This window comes from Paramisgurnus dabryanus, chromosome 23, assembly GCF_030506205.2.
Source record: "Paramisgurnus dabryanus chromosome 23, PD_genome_1.1, whole genome shotgun sequence".
NCBI lineage: Eukaryota > Metazoa > Chordata > Actinopteri > Cypriniformes > Cobitidae > Paramisgurnus > Paramisgurnus dabryanus.
Window position 1 is genome coordinate 24,731,944 of NC_133359.1, and position 16,717 is coordinate 24,748,660.

General features: G+C 43.0%; 1 long non-coding RNA gene across 1 annotated transcript; it reads left to right on the forward strand.

Moving 5' to 3' along the window:
• The first annotated feature begins 6,886 nt into the window (after positions 1–6,886).
• On the forward strand, positions 6,887–16,458 carry LOC135780978 (uncharacterized). Its single transcript, XR_010545048.2, has 9 exons — positions 6,887–7,253; positions 7,788–7,847; positions 7,990–8,077; positions 8,365–8,405; positions 8,556–8,638; positions 8,939–9,017; positions 9,180–9,246; positions 15,201–15,301; positions 15,621–16,458. It is a non-coding gene; the product is annotated as an uncharacterized lncRNA (long non-coding RNA).
• Positions 16,459–16,717: the final 259 nt, after the last annotated feature.

Genomic DNA, 16,717 nt, shown 5'->3' on the forward strand with positions numbered 1-16,717 from the left:
GCAACACAGCGTCTTTTCACGGCCCGCCCCACCCCCTCAACGGCTAGTGGGGTCTGAAGCTGGGGACAGGTTGTCTGAGGTTAATATGAAGAGACAGCAGCAGCTCAGTTTAAACTAGATATGCAATTCCCAAGGAATTACCAGTGCATGAAAATGCAAAAAGTTGATTGACAGAAATGTAAAAGAAATTTAATCTAGTAGTTTACCTGGCTGTTGACATGTTTTAGTGTGAAGCTAGCATGATTTAAAAAAGTTATCATGATGAAATATGGTATTAGCATGATTCAGCATGACGTTAGCATGATGCTAGCATGATTAGCATGAAGCTAGCATGAAGTTAGCATGATTAGCATGAAGCTAGCATGATGTTAGCATGATTAGCATGAAGCTAGCATGATTAGCATGAAGCTAGCATGATTAGCATGAAGCTAGCATGATTAGCATGAAGCTAGCATGATGCTAGCATGATTAGCATGAAGCTAGCATGATGCTAGCATGATTAGCATGATGCTAGCATGATGTTAGCATGAAGTTAGCACGATGCTAGCATGATTAGCATGAAGCTAGCACGATGCTAGCATGATTACCATGAAGCTAGAACGATGCTAGCATGATTAGCATGAAGCTAGCACGATGCTAGCATGATTAGCATGAAGCTAGCACGATGCTAGCATGATTAGCATGAAACTAGCATGATGCTAGCATGATTAGCATGAAGCTAGCATGATGTTAGCATGATTAGCATGAAGAAAACATGAAGCTAGCATGATTAGCATAAAGCTAGCATGATGCTAGCATGATTAGCACGAAGCTAGCATGATTAGCATGTTGCTAGCATGATTAGCACGAAGTTAGCATGAAGCTAGCATGATTAGCATGAAGCTAACATGATGCAATCATGATTAGCATGAAGCTAGCATGATGCTAGCATAATTAGCACAAAGCTAGCATGAAGCTAGCATGATTAGCACGAAGCTAGCATGATTAGCACGAAGGTAGCATGAAGCTAGCATGATTAGCACGAAGCTAGCATGATTAGCATGAAGCTAGCATGATGCTAGCATAATTAGCACGAAGCTAGCATGAAGCTAGCATGATTAGCACGAAGCTAGCATGATTAGCACGAAGGTAGCATGAAGCTAGCATGATTAGCACGAAGCTAGCATGATTAGCACGAAGGTAGCATGAAGCTAGCATGATTAGCACGAAGCTAGCATGATTAGCATGAAGCTAGCATGATGCTAGCATGATTAGCACAAAGCTAGCATAAAGCTAGCATGATTAGCACGAAGCTAGCATGAAGCTAGCATGATTAGCACGAAGCTAGCATGATGCTAGCATGATTAGCACGAAGCTAGCATGATGTTAGCATGATTAGCACGAAGCTAGCATGATGCTAGCATGATAAGCACGAAGCTAGCATGATGCTAGCATGATAAGCACGAAGCTAGCATGATGCTAGCATGATTAGCACGAAGCTAGCATGATGCTAGCATGATTAGCACGAAGCTAGCATGATGCTAGCATGATTAGCACGAAGCTAGCATGATGATAGCATGATTAGCACGAAGCTAGCATGATGCTAGCATGATTAGCATGAAGCTAGTATGATTAACATGATGTTAGCATGATTAGCATGAAGTTAGCATGATGTTAGCATGATTAACATGAAGCTAGCATGATGTTAGCATGAAGCTAGCATGATGTTAGTATGATTAGCATGAAGCTAGCATAATTTGCATGAAGCTAGCATGATGTTAGCATGATTACCATGAAGTTAGCATGAATTTAGCATGAAATTAACATGATGCTAGCATGATTAAGATGATGCTAGCATGATTAGCATGAAGCTAACATGATTTAGCGTGAAGTTAACAAGATTTAACATGAAGTTAGCATGATTTAGCATCAAGTTAGCAAGATTTATTATGAAATTAGCATAAAGCTAGCATGAAACTAGCATGAAGCTAGTATGACTTAGCATGAAGCTAGCATGAAGCTAATATTACCCAAAGACCCAACCCCCATGTCTCTATGATGTTCGGATCCAGAGATATAAGGCTTTGTTTATTATGTTGCTAGGCTGCTCATATTTGGTTGCTAGGGGCGTGGCTTAATACCTCAATAAGGATGGTGAGAGACTGATTGGATGCCTGAGTAAAATGAGCCCACCCCCATGTCTCTGTGACACTGTGCTGCAAAGATATCCATCTGGGCATTTTATAATGGCAGTCTATGGGAAATGTTGCTAGGGTGCCCAAAATGGTTGCTAGGGGCGTGGCTTAATAGCTCAATAAGGATCCTAAGGGACTGATTGGATGCCTGAGTAAAATGAGCCCACCCCCATGTCTCTACGACACTGCGCTGCAAAGATATCCCATCTGGGATGTTTTTATTCCTTATATGGGCATGATTCCTGCCCCATTATAAGTCTATGGGGAAATTTGGGGGCCTCTTACACCCCAGGGGTACAACTTACACCCCATTGTGAGGTATGTTCTTACAGAGCCTGCCAGCCTCTTCAAATGTGGCAAGTCACAAGTTTCTGTGAAATTCTAGGTCTGAGCTACGACTCGTCAAAGTTTGTCTCCATGTTAAGTCAATGGGATTTTTCGGCTGCTTTTTCGCCCCTGGGGCGAAGACCGTACCCCCGATCGCTTATAAAAGTCATAGCACACTATTCCCGAATAGTCCGCACGTTTGAGAGTTTGAATGAAGTTTCTAAGTTAAGCGGTTCGAGCCGTATTAATTGCGGAAATTTGGTTGGAAGAATAATAATAATAATAATAAAAAGCCCAGTAAGAACAGTACAGCGCATTTTCAATGCACTGTAATTATTTCTTTTTACTGGGGAAGAAAGGAAATGTGAGTTGGTATACATTTTGTCCAGGAGGAGGATAATTATATTTTATGTCTAACGTAAGATATGGATTAAAGTTCTCCGTCAATTGCAAAATTCTTAAATTCACTTTTCATAAAGACGACATGTATTCCCCTTGCTAAGCGGGATTTGATCAAAGCCTGGAGTGGAGCGAAAGCACGTTCTTCTCTCCACTGTAAGCATTCTGTAATCACTTCGCTCCGGGTTTTCAGACTGTAGTGTGTTAAGCTGGTAAAATTGGTGTCTTTGCACTGTATGCCTTGGGATTTGTCCCGTTACATGACCACTCGCGTCCAGTTTTTTAACTGATACGCTGATCTAATCAGTGACTGGTACATGTTTGTTAAAATTCATGTGGCGTCACAAGAACCTAGAGGCAGATGACATCAAAATCCTGTGAGAGCGATTCAAGAAAACATACGAGGAGACTGCTATCGAAATGCTTTTACGGTACTTTGATGTCATCCGCCTGTCGGTTCCAGCACCGCTGCCCGAAGTCGAACCCGCAGCATAAGCAGCAGTGCTGCTGATCACAGCACATGATAATGATCACCGACACCTGTCATTCAATCACAGACCCCGTCCCGTCGAGTGTACATTACAGGGGTGATATACGATTTCATATTTTCTTTTTATAAAGTGGGTAATTTACTGTAGCTGTTTCGCCTCAATATGAAATGCCCCAAAAGTATTTCCAACTTTGCTTGGACATTCTCGTGCGTGAGTCACAGCCTGTACGCGTGTTTTAAATAGCTAAATCTATGTAAGATGTTTTTTTAGTTTGTCACATAAATTAACATGAAGGGGATAACGTTTTTTAACCCTTAGTGCAGGAGTCACAAGTTTGTTTTAGACATATAGTAAAGGGAATGGTTCAATTAAAGGACTGTGTTAAAAGTAAAGCTGTAAATTAACAAACTATTAATAAACCTACCATATGTTGTAGGCATAAAAGTTATAAATTAGGAGATTAACTATCATTTTGACAAATGGCTTAAAACAATACAATGTATATTCACACAAAACCATACTTGCACTGCTGCTGTAGCCCACCTTTGGTCCTGTATTTTATAGTGACAGTTGGCAACCCTGTATATGCCACATGAGACTTCAATATTGCATTTATAGCAAAAAAGTGGAAGCTTGCTATCAATCAGAAGAAAATAAAATATAAACATGCACTGAAAGTGTATTTACTGAAGTAAATACTGAAGTACATTTCAGAGATTAAAAATGGCATTTAAAATATGCAAACTGACAATCTCTCCTTAAAATGCTATTGGTCTCACCTATTTACATAAAGTGTCAGTTCACAAGACTTTTTTAAGATGTCAAATGTCAAATCTTTTGTGTCCTCAGAGAACATATGTGAAGTTCTAGCTCAAAATACCATATAGATAATTTATCATGTTAAACACATTGTGATTTTTTTTTCACTTTAACCCATGCCTTAGACTTGTTGATATTAAGCTGATGTTGTGATTCAACATCTAACAAGTAACGCTACACTCTTGCTAGGTAAACGTTGTTACTATTAACCTTACTAGCCAACGAAGGCTGGCGAAAATATGGCAGACTTTCCAGTAATGTAATGGAGAAAAGCGATTTGACACTAAAAACAGTATTTAGGATGATGATTGTAAAAGAACATGATGAGTTAGTCTGTCTGTGTGTTTTTGCTTGTTCATGACATTCCCATCAGTATTTTTCTATACCTTGTCCATTTCCACTACTTTCATATTAGAGATCAGATGAAGTTCAGCTGGAAACTAACAGTGGTGACACTGGTGAGGGTAATGCAGGGAGAGCTAGCACTGAGCTCCAGGTAGGTGTTATATGAAGGGTGAGGTGATTTTAGATTGTTGATCATGAAAGGAAAGTTTGAACATGATTAGAAGTGAACACGTTAATTATATCATTTTAGTAGTTCTTTATTCCAACAGCACCTAAGAAGAAAAACATTTGTACTCTCACAATTAGACTTTTGTTCTGAGATTTGGTCCTGTGATGCTGCTTCCTATATCGAAGTGCTTCAAATGGTTTCAAAATAAGAAAATTGGATTATTTATAGTATTATTTATCACAAAAATTTCTACTAATCGCAATGAGTAAGTGTATCTCTCTATTATCTTTTTAACTTAAACTAGGTCCTGTGTGTGGATGTATGTGGGTGGGTGTGAGTATGTATTTATGTGCTGTTTTTATTGCTGTTATGAATTTTTGTTTGTATTATGGTTATTTTTGTCATATTACTCATGTAAATGTTTCTTAGTGAAGTATCGACTCCAGGAAGAATAGCTGTGTTTTCACAGCTAATGGAGATCGGAATAAATACAAATACAAATTTTAGTAGAATAAAGTATGTTGGTGAATGTTTTGCAGTGTATGACATATTTCTGTTCAAATCATTAACGGATCTGTCAGGTTTCCGATATGTGTCCCCCCCAATGTTAAACTCATTCCTACGCCCCTGCTCAACATCAATATACAATATAAAAATACAAAATAATTCACTTTATCACAGGTTTCATTATCAGTAGGATGAAGTTTTTATTTTTGAATGTTTTTAAACATTTTTCCTTGAAAGTTTTAATACACTGACAATATTTTGATTATCCAATAGGACTAAGGCCTAGTCCTGGCTTAAGTTAATCTCTGTCTGGTAAACCACCCCTCTGTGTTTTCTATACTGAAGATTCATAATTTTACAAATCTATTGTGCCTATTAAGCAGAAATAAACTTAATAAAATACTAGGGGTGTCACAATTAATCGATTGTGTGATGCATCGCGATGCGGGGGTGGACGATTCTGCATCGATGCAGTAATAACCCATAATCGATTATAGCCTGCTTACATCATTCGTCGCGTACAGGTATGTGGCGGTAGAAAAAATGGCAGAGGGTTGTGAGAAACGAGTGATAAAAAATGCACCGGGTATTTTAAAAGCCGATGTCTGGGCTCATTTCGGCTTCTATGAACATGCTGGTAAGCACGAACTGGACAAGACACACGCCCGAAATGACCGGAGCCCGACATAATGCAGCCCGAATCCGAACGTACGTAGATTGACAGCTTTTTAAAAGCCCGAACCCGTTTACAGCACGACATTATTTAAATGTGCGCACACACACAGCTTTTGTAAAGAATGAGAAATTTACACAGGTTTTAACATTATTTATTCATTACTAATTATCTACACGCAAAGTTGAAGTTGAAACAAAGAAATAAAGTAAGTCATCTGTAACATTGTAACATCTCATTCTAAATATGCCTATGCAATACACTATAAATAGGCCAATAAAAAGATTATTTCTTAATGAATTAAATTAAGATAATACATTCTGAATTAAGATGGGTATTTGGCAATAACGAAATTAAGAGAAAGGCTCCGTGGGATTTGCGTCGGCACTTCTCTCCATTACTGCCAACATTAGTCTATATCCTCTGTCTAAATTATGTATTTAAGACTCAATTAATATTTAGTTATACATTGAAAAACCTTTACTCACCAAGATCCCAGCAAACATTGGTCCGACCGCAACGTCGTGTCCCTGGCCAAAAATAGTCGCGGTATGACGGCACAAATCGGTGAAAATATGTAACACAGAACATTTCATAAAAATGCATTCAGATACATTTGTACATGTCTATAGTTCTATGGGGTTGCATGTATAATTGTGACTTTGACTTTTACTACGTGTGCTTCAATATTTATACCCTGTTGTGAATCGGTTGTAAGAGGACGTCTCTAGGTGACGTCTTTTACACGTGCATTTATAGTCCATCATGACCCTCGAAAAAATCATAAACCTTCTATAAATGTATTGTGAAATATGCAAATGCTGTGCCTACACCTTGGTTAATACTGTAATAATTAATTTAAGTGCAAAAAGTATTTTTTTAAGAGGTTGTGAATAGACGTCCACTGACGTCTTTTACACGTCTAGACTAGACTAGTAGGAAAAAAACAGAATTATCTTTATGAAATACACAATTTGTATACAAAGTAAATATATTAACTTTATCTTGTTTAAAAAAATTATAATCACAAACTGCCCAGTGTGATTGCAAAGCCACAATACATCATTATTTCAACCTGCTTTATTATTAAATGTATGCATATAAATGTAAAGAAAGTATATATCCGGTTACCATTTAGGTCTGAGTTGGATGTAATTTCAAAACTGCGCTGCCAAGAATGTTTTAACAAAATATTTTACAAAATCGCGCGATAGGATAGATTTTCTCGCGAGATAGTTGTCACGTCACACGTTCTCCCGGAAGTACGTCGTGTGCAGCCAGCAAGCCACGAGGAGAGGGTGAATTTATGAAGGAGTTGTGTCTATATATTATATAAAACCTACTATTGGGTAAGTACATTTTGTATTATTTGATTAACGTGCTTAAGTTTTACTTGTTGACGAAGGAACCGAAATAAACGTTGCCAGAATTGTCCACACGTAAAATTAGCTAGTAGGCTTAAAGTTACTCTGAACTTATACATGGTATGCCATAAAGTATGTTTAATGATAGTCAAAGTTATTACTTAAACTTATTTATGTAGCCTTTTGAGAGTTTCTTTGAGAAAGTAAATTATCTGAAAGAGAAAAGTCATTTGGCATGATGGTAATGATTAACATTGGAGATGTAAAATGTTAAATACTGTTCTGTATTAAAAGCTCAGTGTAAGGGTTTGATTAACTTCCTTTGCTTTTGTTTTGTACAAAGGAAAAGCAGAACCTAATCCAAATAAAAATAAACAAGCTGTTTAAAGGACTGTGTCCTACCCAGATCCTCCTCCAAAATATAACCATTCAAAATACAATCCATTTGAAAATACACTTAAACAAATGTGAGATGTTATTTGTGGTGTAAATGTCATTACAATTTCATTTTATTTACAGTTGAAGATCAACACAAACCAAATGAAGATGTTGTAGATTCTACAAACAATAAAAAAGAAGGTATGACAAACTGTAGATATGAATTGTGTAGATATGGCTTAAACAGTCTACACATTTGTTAATGTTCTAATTTGTCATATGTCCTTGTTTGTTCTAAAGATCAAGTTTTGTGTCCAACACACTTTTTTTTTTGTTTACACAGGTGATGGCACACATCATGACAGTAAACATCGGTATCAAGATGGTGTGATTGATCTATACCCTAGAATAAGCTGTGACACTGATGCTGTGTACGTGCTACTGATGCTTTTTTTGTGCATTCCCACACTATACAAACACATTGCTTGGCTCCAAATTGCATACAGTTCCATCTTTATAATGTCATTCTCATTTATAGGTAAAAATGTATTCCATGAGTCAGGGTTTTCCTAAATGTCAACATAATATCCCAAACTTTGATATAAAAAGTGATTTATTTTAATATTTTACACTACTATGTATTTTTTAAAATACATTGTGCATGTGTATGTTTATTGTACTTAATGAAATTACATGCAAGGTGTCATTTGTTTCGCAGGGTCACATAATGAACAGCCATCTTACAGACAACCGAAAGAGGCATAGTATTGTTTTCTTGTGTATTGTCATACACCTAAAGCAGATTTTTTGTAATTGTACAGTTATGGTGTTATTCATTCATTAATGTGTCCTTTCTTACCTTAAATAACTTATCATTTTTTACACCTTTTGTTTTTATTGTCTATATAGTATTGTCTACAATCCCAAATTCTGGATTGACGATCCAGTACCAGTGGGCACCCCAATCCCAGAGAGCATCCATCTGAAACCAGGTGATGGTGATTTACTACTAATCAAGGAAACGGCTTTACTGACGAGATGCGCATGATATCACATGCGATTTATCGTGCATCACAAGATTTCACATTAATGGCAACACAGCTTAGAGTATAAAAATTTACATTTCTCTGAATCTGAGTTAATAGTTACAAATACAGAGCTTATAATGTCTGTCATTGCAACCACAAAGACCTAAAAGTACAGCCAGCTGATTTCATAACTAATGCAGTATACTGTGAAGTTATTAACTGTTAAAATATTACACTACCATAACATTAACTCTATTTGTACAGGTGAGGTAACACAACGAAAAAATTACCGGATGGAGACTACCTGATTCTTCACCTATGGCCTCAGCTTCAAATGCAAGAAGTAAGAAATGCTATATGACTGTGTATTTTGCATTATGAATAAATTATGAATACATCAAAGATGTTGATAACAAGTTGATCTGCGTAAATTGTGACATAAAGAATATGTATATATATATTACCATCTATCTTTCTATAACATTATTTCAATTGTTTTCACAAGTACGTCCAGCAACTGTCTGAGCTGGTGGATATTCTGTCAGAGACTGCGTGAACAATGTTATGAACAGGTATGTATTTCTCTTGAATTGTGTAATCTTGCACCATAATATTTCAGGAATATATGTTGATTACCACCATTAACCCAGCTATTTATATTACTTCATTTCAGGATTTAATCTGTCACACATTACTTGTTCAGAAGTTTTAATGTTCGTAGTGGCTCAAACAGTCAGCCATACTGAAAAAAAGAAATCAAAACATAATTTCAGTGTAAGCCATTACTTGTCATCAAAACTTATGGATGAGGATATAGTTTATAGCACTTGTTACATGATAGATGAGTAGTTGTGAAATGTTAAAACGCTTAGGTTACTCACGTAACCCCGGTTCCCTGAAATAACGGGAACGAAGCATTGCGTCAGTTTGCTGACGCTATGGGGGAAACTCCTGTTTACTCCGTGATTGAAGCCTATTGGTTAACGTCTGTAGAAAATACAGACCAATGACGTTTGAGCCCGCGCGGGGGCGTGGCACACGTCCCTATATAAGCCGGTGAAATACGTCAAGAGCTCATTATTATTCGACTGAAGCGCGCAGCCGAATAACACTCGCTGCGTAGACGTTTGTAGCACGGCCAGCGACGCAATGCTTCGTTCCCGTTATTTCAGGGAACCGGGGTTACGTGAGTAACCTAAGCGTTCCCTTTCAATACGGTTCACTTCGCATTGCGTCAGTTTGCTGACGCTATGGGGGAACGTAATCCCATCCCGCCGTGCATACACAACGGACTGAGGTGCCCTTACCGGAGAGACACTGCATGTGGCCCTAACCCAGTATATACATAGCTCTAGCGAGCGCAAGTGTAAGCACCATATATGAGACAGTAATACGCATACAGTGAAGTTTCTAAACGCACCATGATGCATATACAATAGAGCACGAGACGGCGGGTTCCCTGAGCGCGCCGCGAGCTGTGCATGATTTATTAATAGGTAGCCATGACGGTGAGCTAGCAACGCACCGTGAAGGCATACAGAAACGCAATCGCGTGAATCATTAAGCCGATAAGACCTGTGCTTGTAAGGCAGGGACATCCAGGCTATAAAATCTGACAAACGTAGACGGCGAGGACCAGCCGGCCGCGTTACAAATGTCAACGATAGAAATCCCCGTAGACCAAGCCCAAGATGAAGCCATACCCCTCGTGGAGTGAGCTTTTAAACCAACTGGACAATGTTCATTCAGGGAGGCGTAAGCCAAAGCAATGGCTTCGACGATCCATTTAGATAGCCTCTGTTTAGTGAGCGGCATACCTAAGGAATGTTGTGCGAAGCTTACGAACAGCTGATCTGACTTGCGGTATGAGGCAGAACGGTCCGTGTATATTCTTAACGCTCTGACGGGGCAGAGCGTGTTCGGGGTTTGTTCGCCGTCCGCCGTTGGAAGGGCGAGAAGTGAAACCACCTGAACTCTAAATGGCGTGGTCAGAACTTTAGGAATGTATCCCGCTCTCGGTCTAAGGATCACTTTGCTATCGTTAGGACCGAATTCCAGACACGACGGGTCAATTGAAAACGCGTGTAAATCGCCCACTCGTTTAACCGATGCCAACGCCAGGAGGAGAGCGGTTTTAAACGAGAGAGCGCGCAGGTCAGCCTGCTCGAGGGGCTCGAAAGGGGGACCGCGCAGCGCTTTCAGGACCGTGGACAGATCCCAAGACGGGACCGTGTTAGGTCGCGGTGGGTGTAGTCTGCGAGCGCCTCTGAGGAATTTAATGATTAGATCATGTTTTCCCACGGTGCGACCGGCGATAAGGGCGTGATTCGCCGTTATCGCCGCCACATACACTTTAAGCGTCGAGGGCGCGCGACCGCTGTCCAGCATTTCCTGCAGAAAGGAGAGAATATGCTCCACTTCACAGGTGTTTGGGTTTAAGTCTTTCGTCGTGCACCAATCAGAAAAAATAGACCACTTTTGAGCGTAAAGGCGCCTGGTAGATGGGGCCCTAGCTTCAGTTAGAGTATTTAACACTCGTCCTGAAAGGCGTGAAGGTTGCCGTTCAGAGACCAAACGTGTAGATTCCATAGCTCCGGCTGTGGATGCCATATCGTCCCTCTCGCCTGAGATAGGAGGTCTTTCCTCAGCGGTACTGGCCATGGTGCTGATGTTTTCAGCTGCCATAGGTCGGGGAGCCACGGTTGATTGTGCCAAAACGGAGCGACCAGAATTATCGCGCATTTCGTCTCTCTTATCCTCTGAAGGACCTGTGGTAACAGGGCCACCGGAGGAAAAGCATACAGAAGACACGCCGGCCATGCTTGCGACAGGGCATCGTGATGTCTCGAGAAGAAGATCGGGCAATGCGCGTTCTCGTCTGATGCAAACAGATCGATCTCCGCCCGGCCGAAGACGGTCCATATTCTCTCGACCGTCTGAGGATGCAGTCTCCATTCTCCCGGCGGCGGACCGTTGCGCGAGAGAATGTCTGCACCCGTATTGGCTACACCCGGTACGTGAGTCGCTTTTAACGAACGTACGTTCGCGTGAGCCCATAATAAAAGCCGTTTCGCCAGCCTGGATAGGGAGCGAGATCTCAGCCCTCCTTGGTGGTTTATGAACGAAACCACCGTCATACTGTCCGACCGCACTAGAACGTGTTGATGTTGGAGTTTCGGTCGAAAGTGTCGTAGCGCTAAGATAACCGCCCACATCTCGAGGTGGTTGATATGTAGCTGAGACAACTGGTTGTTCCACGCACCGAAGGCGAGCTCGCCGTCGCAGTGAGCGCCCCAACCCGTCGCAGACGCATCCGTAGTCACCACTTTCCTCCTGCTCACGGAGCCGAGCTCCGTGCCCGAGAGGAAAAGGTGAGGGGATGTCCATATCGAAAGCGCTTTCACGCAGCTGTACGTGATTTTGATTAATAAGCGGCCCGACAACCAAGCACGGGGCGGAACTTTCGCTTTCAACCAAAACTGGAGCGGCCTCATGAACAGCATTCCCAACGGTATTAGTGGGGATGCTGCTGCCATCAGACCCAGCATTTTCTGGAATCGTTTGAGAGGGAGATGTGAACCCGCTTTGAACGATGCCGCCTCGCGTCTGACCGTGAGCGCGCGTTCCTGTGTAAGCCATGCCCGCATCTTTAATGAGTCGAGCGTCGTGCCTAAGAACGTGATTCGCTGCGTGGGGGTGAGCAAACTCTTCTGGAGGTTGATTTTGAACCCCAAATTCTCCAAATGCTGGAGTACAACGGTCTTGTGCGCAGTAATTTCCCTCTCTGACTGTGCCAGAATAAGCCAATCGTCGAGGTAATTCAATATGCGGATGCCGCTCTGTCTGAGAGGGGCGAGAGCCGCATCCGCACATTTGGTAAATGTGCGTGGTGCCAGAGATAATCCGAAGGGCAGAACTTTGTACTGGTATGCTGTCCCGTCGAACGCGAATCTTAGGAACGGCCTGTGACGTGGCGCTATCGGAATGTGAAAGTAAGCGTCTTTCAGATCCACTGATATGAACCAATCGCCCGGTCGAATTAACGCCATGATTCGTCTGGCTGTGAGCATTTTGAACGGCCGTTTGGCAAGGGCGCGATTCAAAACGCGTAGATCCAATATCGGTCTGAGGCCGCCGTCTTTCTTTGGAACGAGAAAATAACGACTGTAAAAGCCTGATTCGCTTTGATCCGCCGGGACCGTCTCTATCGCGTCTTTTAGTAATAAAGAACGCACCTCTTCCCTGAGGATCTGTATACGATCGTCTGGGACAGTGGTGTAGAGAACGCCGCGAAACCGGGGTGGTCTCCGTGCGAATTGAAGTGAATAACCGTGTTGGATTACGTTTAGAATCCAGCCCGGCATACCGGGGGTGGATTGCCAAACGTGAAATTTGACGGCGAGCGTCGATATGCTTATGGACGTTAAGCCGTGTGTGTGTGTTTGTGTGTACAGAGGAGGAAATTTGCTCTTTTTGTGAAAAGGTAAAAATTTGTGTTTCGCTGTTACAGCGAGGGTGTGTCCAGCGCCCGAGGGGACTGAAACACGCAGAACTTTCGAGGGCGGGCCGGCCGAAGCGGGACCAGAGCCTCTTTTCCTCCTCAGACTCTCTTCAGGGAGGCGGTGCCGGCGTCGGGTCCAGCGTAATCCTAGGACGGGGACCGCGGCGTCGAGGCGGGCCAGCCGGTCGTGCAGGACGCTGGCGCTTGACCTCCGGTTCAGCTCTCGGCTGGGGCTGAGCTGGTGCTGGCTTAGGGCGTTGAGTTGGCGGCGGTTTTGGGCGGCCGGTCTCAGACGCTGAGGCAGATCGTTTCGGTAGAAAATGCCGCATAGCCTGCGACGATTTCTGTGCCTCAGTGAAGCGCTGGGTGAACCCCTCCACAGCGGAGCCGAAGAGCCCCGACGGTGACACGGGCGAGTCAAGAAGGGCAACCCGGTCCGTGTCCTTGATTTCCGTCAAGTTCAGCCACAGATGTCTCTCCAGAACAACCAGGCTGGCCATGGCTCTTCCTACAGCCTGAGTGGCGACTTTAGTGGCGCGAAGGGCCAGATCAGTCGCGCTGCGCAGGTTTTGAAAGGTCGACGGGTCCGGACCTGACTCGTCCATGTCGCGGAGGAGTTTTGCCTGGTATACCTGCAGTACCGCCATCGTATGGAGAGCGGATGCAGCGTGTCCGTCGGCGGCGTAGGATTTCGACGCCAGGGTCGATGTAAGGCGACAGGGCTTCGACGGATGGTTCAACTTAGCCCTCCATCCGCCGGCTGAAGACGGGCAGAGATGGGCGGCGACAGTTTCCTCGAGCGGCGGCATCTTAGAGTAGCCGTGTTCGTCGGCGCCGTCCACTACGGAGAGGACGTGGGAGACGGCGCTCTGAGCTCGGGTGGAGTGGGGAGCACGCCAGGATTTGGTGAGCTCCTGGTGAACCTCCGGGAAAAACGTCGCCTGCCGTTGGCGGGATGATTGACGGCGCCCGGGCTGCAGAAACCACTCGTCCAACCGGCTGAGTTGAGGCTCTGACGGCGGCGACCACTTGATATTGAGCTCCGCCGTAGCTTGCGTCAAGATGCGGATGAGCTCAGAGTCGTGAGGACGCGACTCGGTAGGTTCATCGGCGGCGGCTGCGTGGGCGTCGTCATCCGAAGCCGCCCAATCCTCCAACTCCTCAGAGGATGACATCATCTCCAAGTTGTCACCGGACCCAAAGGAAACCATGCCGCTAGCACTCGGCAGGGGGCGTAAGTCCTCACGGGCGAAGGTGACAGGATGACGGCGGGGAGACAGAGCACGCGGGGGATGAGCCGGCGTGGACTCGGTCTCAGGGTGTCTTCCAGCTTCACGGCTCCGCTGCTGTTTAGGCGGGAGAGCACGGGAAGCCTTCCGTTTAAAGATCTCGAGGCGGGAGCGCAGCACCGCGATAGGAAGGAGCTCGCAGTGGGCGCAGCCCGCCTCAGTGAGTACGGCCTCGGCGTGGGCAGGACCCAGACAGATGACGCACTCTTTGTGGAAATCCTCCACGGGCAAAGGGGCTCGGCAGGAGCCGCAATGCCGAAGCGACATTATCTCAACGCGCTTCTGCTCTTTTAGATACTCTTGTAGGCTCACCGGAAAGCGGCAGGGGAACACGCTGGTGTGTTGTAGTCCGCTGCAGTGCTTGGATCGACGGCGAGTAAGGGCTTCTTCTTCGGAGCAGCGAGAAGGTTCGCGCTGAAGGAGAAAAGTAATGAGCTCTTGACGTATTTCACCGGCTTATATAGGGACGTGTGCCACGCCCCCGCGCGGGCTCAAACGTCATTGGTCTGTATTTTCTACAGACGTTAACCAATAGGCTTCAATCACGGAGTAAACAGGAGTTTCCCCCATAGCGTCAGCAAACTGACGCAATGCGAAGTGAACCGTATTGAAAGGGAACATAGTTTATGTTTGAACATTGCATGCAATTGCTATGTTGCACATTACTGTTAATTGTGATTTATTGACCATTTAGGTAATTTGTCAAAGGTGAAGTAATCATACATTTATTTCACAGAATGATGTCTAATTGTCTTATGGCAAAGTTCAATATGAGGGGTGGTGGACATCTGGAAAAGAAGTCTTTTAAAGGCAGACCTTTGTATTATGTTATTCAAGGTAATTTGGGGAATATGTTGATCTAAAAAACTTGTTTTTGTATATTGATGTAATTTTTATTGCTATGATTTATGGATTTAGGGGACATCACAGCTCACCTGTCTTTATCAGAAATATCCTGTTCATTTTTTGACAATTACAAACCTAGTTAAGGGTCTTCCTCAAGGGCACCACAGTGGTTTTGTAGAGGGAGGGGACAAATGCTGTTTCCCCCACAACTGATCTAACACTTATTTAATGCAGAACATCTTTATACTATATATTGTATTGTATTTTAATTGTATTTATTTTAAAAAGAAACATTCTTCTCTTCCCTCAGATGCTGTGAAGAGGTGGAGCCCAAATGCCACAGACTCGGAAATAGATGCAGCTATGGCAGACGACCTCAAGCTAAATAAGCCAAACAGCTGTAATGTGTTAAAGAGAGAGTTCACCCAAAAATGAAAATTGTTATAATTTTTTTACCCACATGTTTCAAACCTGTATACATTTCTATTTTCTGCTGAACACAAAGATTGAAAAATGTTTGTAACCAAGCTAACTGTCAATAATTTTTTTTTACAATTGTAGTACTGGGTTGTGAGATCTGCTTTCTATTCTTTCAAATATCTTTGTGTTCAGCAGAACATAGAAAAGTATACAGGTTTGAAACATAAGAGAGAGTAAATTACTAAATAATCATTTTGGGTGAACTATCCTTTTATAGAGTAAAGTATTTTGAAATTGTTATTATAGTTAAACGGTTTAAAAAAATAAAAAGTGCTAAATCAGAACATGCTTCTTTTTTTGCTTGTATCCATAAATAATGTGTTCTTTAATGTGTTTGTGAAATACACGTGATTACAACGTTATAAAGACGTTCAGGTTTGACTGGACTGAATTTGTGTATTTTAAGAACCTTAATAATTGCCTATTACAATTGTACAAACTAGCCTGTTTTATATGCACGTTTAAGTGAGTATAACGCCTGAATTAAGCAGAGACTCATATTACAGTCCAGAAGAGGACATTTTTAGACGTGCACGGACCGTGCAGAAAAGACGTGTGATTCACGGTCAGATGACGTCAAAGACGTCGGTTGGATTTTCATTTTGGAACTATTTTTCAACCAGGACGGGACGTGACGAACGGACGTCTTTTCAACGGTCATCACACGTCCAAATGTTTGCTGGGATTAGACTACATGTTTTTGATAAGGAAAATTATTAAATAAATGGCTTCAGCGCGGTCCTGCGCTACTGAACTTGACTGCTCATTTACCTCACAAAGCCGGAGCGGAAGCCCGAGCCCGCCCCCGCCCCGAGCCCGTGTAAAATGTTAGAAAAAAAGCCCGAACCCGCCCGAGCCCGTCGGGTTCCGACGGGTCCCGTCGGGTTCGGGCAAAGATCTTCAGCTCTAGTGTAAAGCCTGCCATGC